At 33.9% G+C, this 6,918-nt stretch overlaps 1 protein-coding gene across 1 annotated transcript in view; it reads left to right on the top strand.

Annotated features, from left to right (window-relative positions):
- Positions 1-4,560: 4,560 nt before the first annotated feature.
- Positions 4,561-6,918, top strand: part of NitFhit (ntrilase and fragile histidine triad fusion protein NitFhit) — a 135,001-nt gene continuing 132,643 nt past the window's right edge. Inside the window, exon 1 of the mRNA XM_076495359.1 lies at positions 4,561-4,817. The gene's annotated coding sequence lies outside the window, so the exon portion shown is untranslated. The remainder of the gene's footprint in view (positions 4,818-6,918) is intronic.

The raw sequence follows: 6,918 nt of genomic DNA, 5'->3' as shown, positions 1-6,918 counted from the left end.
AAATCTAATTTTTACATGTTAACACCATTTTTTAACTAAATAAGAAATCATTATTTATGTACATTGTGTGATTTTCTTACATCAAAGCTTCATCAGGTTATCAACGAATCGAATCCGTGATTTTAGCGTTGTAAATATGCAGTCTTACCGCTGTCCCAGCGGGGAACATATATGTTTATATACACAGACAAATTAAATTATATAGAACAACTCCAGACATTTATCATATTTATTACATTTGCCTCTCGTAGACATGTAAAAAAAATGTGTCCAAATATTACCACCGTTTAAACATTTTGTTTGTCGGAGTACGTTTATAACGTACAACATTAATATAAAGCTTTTTATTACAAATGATATTCGCAACTTGATTTTTGAAAAAAAGCAACTGAGAGGATTTTTTGCGAAACGTTTTCTGTATATGCAATTATTATGAATAAAACAGTAATAAGTTTGTTCCTGACTAAATCATATTACTTTCAAAAGAACAACACTCTCAACCTTATTCGTTTTATCGTATTTAGTAAGACGTGCAACAATTTTCTCAAGCTATTTATTTCTCTATCGATGTATTTATTTATAAAATTCGACAGTTTTTTTACATTGAACGTATAGCTGTCTTCTCTGAACATATCAACCAGAACATACAACAACGTTATCAATACGACAGTTTTTTTTTTTACATTGAACGTGTAGCTGTCTTCTCTGAACATATCAACCAGTACATACAACAAGGTTATCAATACGACAGTTTTTTTTACATTGAACGTGTAGCTATCTTCTCTGAATATATCAGCCAGTACATACTACAACGTTATCAGAGATATAAATCCATTCATTTACTTAAATTTCAAAAAGAAAGAAAAAGTAAGGATGGTTAAAAATTGATGCAAAGATGTAGGGATAGCATTTATATATGCTACATGATAATACCCACCAGAATTAGCACATGTCAATATATATATTTTTTTAATCACAATCCACTTTAATATATCATATTTTCATCTGTTAGCACTCTACTACACTGTGTACCTCTGATATTACAGTGAAAATAGTGGACGAGAAAAAAAACAACTATTACGTTATAAGCCTGGCATTGCCTGTTACTCATGTAGTTTTCCACAATTATATTTGGAGCCATACAGAATGGATAGACTCAGAGCACTTGGTGCTTGTTGACAAGTGTAAGTTTTCATTTAATTACAGTAGTGTACAGTAATGTATAAAAGATATTTCCACTGGGAATGTTTTGTTTTTCTTAACTTCGCTCAAAAGTACACGAGGGCTATCTGCTCTAGACGTCCCTAATTTAGTAGTGTAACACTAGAGGGAAGGAAGCTAGTCATCACCACCCACCGCCAACTCTCAGGCTACTCTTTTGCCAACGAATAGTGGGATTGATCGTCATATCATAACGCCATCACGGCTGAAAGGGCGAGCATGTTGGTGCGGCGGGGATTCAAACCTGGACCCTAAGATTACGAGTCGAGTGCCCTAATCACTTGGCAATGCCCAATCTCCCAGCAATACATCTCTAGACTTATAACGTTAAAAATTGTGTTTTGGCATTTTTGTGGAGCCTTCTAGTCTTACACCGCAAAATTAGGGACGGTTACGTTGGTAGCCCTCGTGCAGCTTTGCGCAAAATTCAAAAACAAACAAACGAACATCTCATGAGTTGTAACCATGCTAGAATATTTAAGTTATTCGTAAGTCCACACACTGAGGTAAGAAAACAAGATAATTAATAGAAGCTTAGAAGTGTAGAAATAATCAAAATTATTTTAAACATTATAGTCGGTAATAACAATATTAATGAAACGAGCTTTAAAGACAAACAGTAAAAGCCGTTACCTATATAACAAATAAAATACTTTTCATTCACACTCAAATTTGAATGTGCATATAAACAAATATGTATTTCACCATCACCTCTCATGTTTCGTTGCAGACACTAAAAATGTATTAGTCAGCAAGGAATGTCTTTGTTTGTTTCAGAATATTCTCGGAAAGTTACATGAAGGACATCAAGCTGTCTCTAACCTGAACTGATCGGTCAAGGGATGAGATAACTAGCTAATTAGTAGTAACTAGTGCAAAACCTTGTGTGGCTAAATAATAGGAATATTGGCTGTCACACTTGTAACGCACCTATGACCCTAAAGTGCGCAACGCGTTTCTAGACTACAAGCTGTGAACAATATGAAGCCTCAGTTCAGCTAACATACCCTGACAGTTAGGCTATTGTCGTCCAGATACTGAGAGAAAAAAACGATAAAATTTGTGTTAAAATAATAAAGCTCTCGGTTTTAAACAATATTATCGCGAACATGATAATGAATACAATTTTTTATGCATTATTGTGTCCATGATTTTGCTGTTTAAAATAATGGATAATATATTTTATACTGATATTAGATTGTTTATAATTAAGTAAAAATATTAGGAATGGGATCTCTGTGCTATGCCCACCAAAGGGTATCGATAATCTATTTCTAAACTGGTAATTCCGCAGATATGCCGCTGTTGAGCGATGATAGAGCGAAAAGAACATTTAGTATAGGAATTTCACATGTAAATACTTGTATAATACTTTAAATATGTATTGGATTTTGATTTAAAAATAAAACTAATTTTATGTCGAGACTTAAAACTTTCCTTGTTATGAATTAAAAATGAGTTGCCAAAAGGGTAATAGCAGAGTATTTTCGAGGGGATGGACAGTAACATGTATTTGTATGTGTATTTTTCTTATAGCTAAGCCACATCAGGTTATCCGTTGTGTCCACCGAGGGGAATCGAACCCGTGATTTTAGCGTTGTATATCCAAAGACTTGCGGCTGTCTTAACGGTGGACGGACAGCAGCAAATATACAAAGTTATTTGCGAACGATATATTAAAAATAAAAGATGAACATTTTCAATCAATAAACCTTTAAAAAATCATACTTCTAATACGTTTAGTTTTGCAATAGAAACACACTTCTAATACGTTTAGTTTTGCAATAGAAACATACTTCTAATACGTTTAGTTTTGCAATAGAAACATACTTCTAATACGTTTAGTTTTGCAATAGAAACACACTTCCCATACTTTTTGACGTGCTTTTATACTAGTATATTATAAAAGCTACACATCTGTACTTTAATATCAATCAAAAATCTTCAACCATAAATGTTGCAGGTACCTACATAATTGAGTCTGACATGTTTCTTATGATGTGAACACCTTTTCCAAGTTGGCTAAGCATGATTAGAAACATTTGTTTTTGTCATGAGGCATTACTCATAGATCCACTGTATTTTGTATCTTGTCTCTTAGAGATTTTCAAGAATTAAAAGTATATAACAACAGTATTTCAACCATACTATGATCACCACATCCACTGACAACGACTCGTTTCGCTCAATCCAGAGTTCGTCAGATTTATGGGGGGGTGTGCGTATATGTGTGTTTTCTTATACCAAATCACATCACGCTATCTATTGAGTCCGCCGTGGTTTGGTGGGACACATAAAAGGACCGTTAATATAAGTTATTTTGTGCTACAGCTATCATTATGGTGTGAACTCTTTTAAATATTTTAAAATACAAGGTTTTATCCATTTATGAGTTTTTCCTTGACAATTTTCTTTTTTAAATTTTTCTTTAAACATAAAATACATTATCTACACACATATATAAATGATTTATCTATCTTTTCTAAACAAACTTTTTCGATGACCGTAATCTAAAGACTATAGAATTAAAGAAACTAAATTCAGTAATTGCGTTAAAAACAAATATAAAATAGACTTTTAACAACCAAACAAATTATTTTTTTTACATGAATTGTATTCAAAGTGGTTGAGAAACATGAGATCAGGTGTGAAAAAGTCCAAAGAATAACTCAGGTTTTTAAATTTCGCGCAAAGTTACACGAGGGCTATTTGCGCTAGCCATCTCTAATTTAATGTAAGACTAGAGGGAAGGTAGTTGGTCATCACCACCCACTGCCAACTCTTGGGCTACTCTTTTACCAACGAATAGTGGGATTGGTCGTCACATTATAACGCCCTCATGGCTGAAAAGGCGAGCATGTGTGGTGCGAGCGGGAGTCGAACCCGCGACCTTCGGATTACGAGTCCTTAACCCACCTGGCCATGCCGGGCCACCTTATGCTTTAGTAACAAAAATAAGAAGTATTTAGTTTATTTCCAAGAAACCACGTAAATAAACATGTTTACTCATGTATTTATTGTCTAATTTTAAACTTATGAAAAATATACGTGTGTCTGTATATGACTTTTTTACGGTGTGTTTCACTCTATAGGAAAATATAACCACTTGGTTCATGCTATAAATCATTGTGTCAAATAGCGTAAAACGTCTGAAAATTTTTCTCGTGTCAAACCAGCTAAGCAAAAGTCAACAAGCAGAACGACTTACACGTGGTGTTTACTAAAGTGAAACGTTGTCGTGGCAATGAGTTGAACATTATGTAACAGGCCTTGTTGCACAAGAAAGAAGTTTGTTAATTTTTTTATAATTGATATTTCAAACCGTCGGTAGAGCTGATGAAACTCCGTTACGTGCGTACCAACAGTTTCAAATATCAGTTGTATAAAACGAACTAGTACAACAAGATTAGCCTTCTTATACAAAATGCTGAATACACAACAGTGCTTAGCAGCTGAACACCTTTCATTCAATAACAAAGTGTGTGACATGGAACCTCATCCCTGAATATATCTCATGAAGAACAAAAACATTTCAGTTCAGCCAAGAAATCTCTGGAATCAGTGAAGATCTGACTAAATGAAGACATCAGTAAGAGGTACAGTACAGTGTTATGGATAATGTAAGTACACGTCTTAAAATAGTTTACAGTGAATTGTTTTCATCGTCACCCAGTGTAATTTGATCTATTGGTCAGAGACACACTTGAAAATGTAAGTCAGATAATACAGAATATTTACTTGAAGCAGACAGGAAAATGGAATAATCTGAATAAACAGAAAAAACGGTTCAAATCTAGTAGTAAATTACTATTTAATTCCATCCTAAGTTAGTAAACATTTCGAAATCCAAGTTCACTGAGTCTAATCTACTCAGTAAAGGTTCCAAATATCGTTCCAAAGCCAGGTTAAGCCTAAAATATTTTGAACATCTTACAATAGATGTAAAATATCTATTGAATCTTCAATGTATTGAATTGTTGAATCTGATTATATAACAAAAAGTAAACGTTCCAAAATTACTTAAACTTCTTTCCGAGAATCGTGAAGATGAAGAGTCCAAACCGACAGAATCTAAATTTTAAAATGATGTTTTTAATAACTGCAAAAGGAGATAAAGGTAATGCAACTGTATCCTTGGCTGATAGTAACCGACGATGATTTGGTTGGCTTGGTTTGTTCTGAATTTTGCGCAGAGCTACACGAGGACTATCTGCGCTAACCGTCCCTAATTTAGCAACTTATAGAGCTAGAGGCCAACTCTTGGGTTACTCTTTTACCAACGAATAGTGGGATTGACCGACACATTATAACGCCCCCACGGCTAAAAGAGAAACCATGTTTGGTGCGACGGGGATTCGAACCCGTGACCGTCGGCTTATAAATAACCATTTTATCTAATTGTAACCAGCTAAGCTGGTAGAGGTGAGGATAAAGATAGGTTTGGTTATTTGGTTGTCAAATTCGTCTTGATTCAGAACCTATTCGATATAAGTTAGAACTTACGTCTTCATTACTGTACTGCATCTATCAGCTTTCAGCGTAGTTTTTGGCCAGACTAATGTAATCAAATCTTTACACTCTTGAGCTTTTGTGTCTTGCCAGTCAAAATCTCGTTTTTACTTCTAACTCTTTATTATTTGTTTTGTTTTTTATTTTATTGCCCTCACCAGTGTTTTTCATGTTATATTCCAACAACAAATGGACTCATATCACAAATATTCACACTTTTACCAATCTCTGGATATTTCTTCAGCCTTTATGCCTATCAGGAACAACCATGAACCCATAAGGAGAACCTGTGTAAAATAAGCAATGTTTCCCACTAGATTCAGATCAAAAGGTTCAAGGTTCCGGCTACAATATGCCTTTGAATATATTTAACATTCAGACGGGCGTATTAAGATTGTAAGATTCAAACCATTCATTAGGTTAAGAGTAAATACATGTTATTGCCTGGTTTTTTTCTCTCTGATAAGCTGCTCTAAATTAGAGAGAGATATTATGATTTTAGCGTTGTAAATCCGTAGACTTACCGCTTTACTAGCGGGTGGCGTTTGAAGTAAAAAGCCTTCCATTGTATTGCATTCTTTGTTCAGTTTCATTATTTTACTTCTAACTTCTAAAGAACCTTCTTTTTTTCAGTTCTTATCACATTACTTAAAGTGTTTGCTGAATTATCACGAGAAACTTTGAGAAACTTTTAATTTTCTCCGAAAAGAACAATAATAACCACAATTTTATTTAATTTTTATTCCGTTAACACTATTGCCTCCACTGTAAACACTTTTAATGTATTTTTATTAAATGACAATAATCTGAAACTTCTACTACAAAATGTTTCTATCAAATCTAGCTTGATCCGCATGTTCCAATCCTGGTGCTATATTCAAAACTAGAGAGAATAAAAGTTAAAAGAAGTAAAAACAGCTTCGTTAGCCCTTGTTAAACAAAGATCATATTGTGAGATCTTGCTTTGATGATGCGTATTGAAACTACGAGTTTAATAAATAGATCGCTCGTTCAGTGTAAAGGTATTCAAATGATGACACCAGAAGAATTTATAACCAATGTTTAAGCCCCAAGTCTTGTTTTCAGTATTTTCTGCAAGAGGAGATTCAATAAGCTTAGAGCTTAGAAAACTGGTCCTGATTAATAAAACAGACAGGATAATGTTAAGGTTGACTGATCTTCTCAGTC

This window comes from Tachypleus tridentatus, chromosome 3, assembly GCF_004210375.1.
Source record: "Tachypleus tridentatus isolate NWPU-2018 chromosome 3, ASM421037v1, whole genome shotgun sequence".
Classification (NCBI taxonomy): domain Eukaryota; kingdom Metazoa; phylum Arthropoda; class Merostomata; order Xiphosura; family Limulidae; genus Tachypleus; species Tachypleus tridentatus.
Note: the sequence above shows the minus strand (reverse complement) of the source record. Positions and strands in the feature narration are given on the sequence as shown.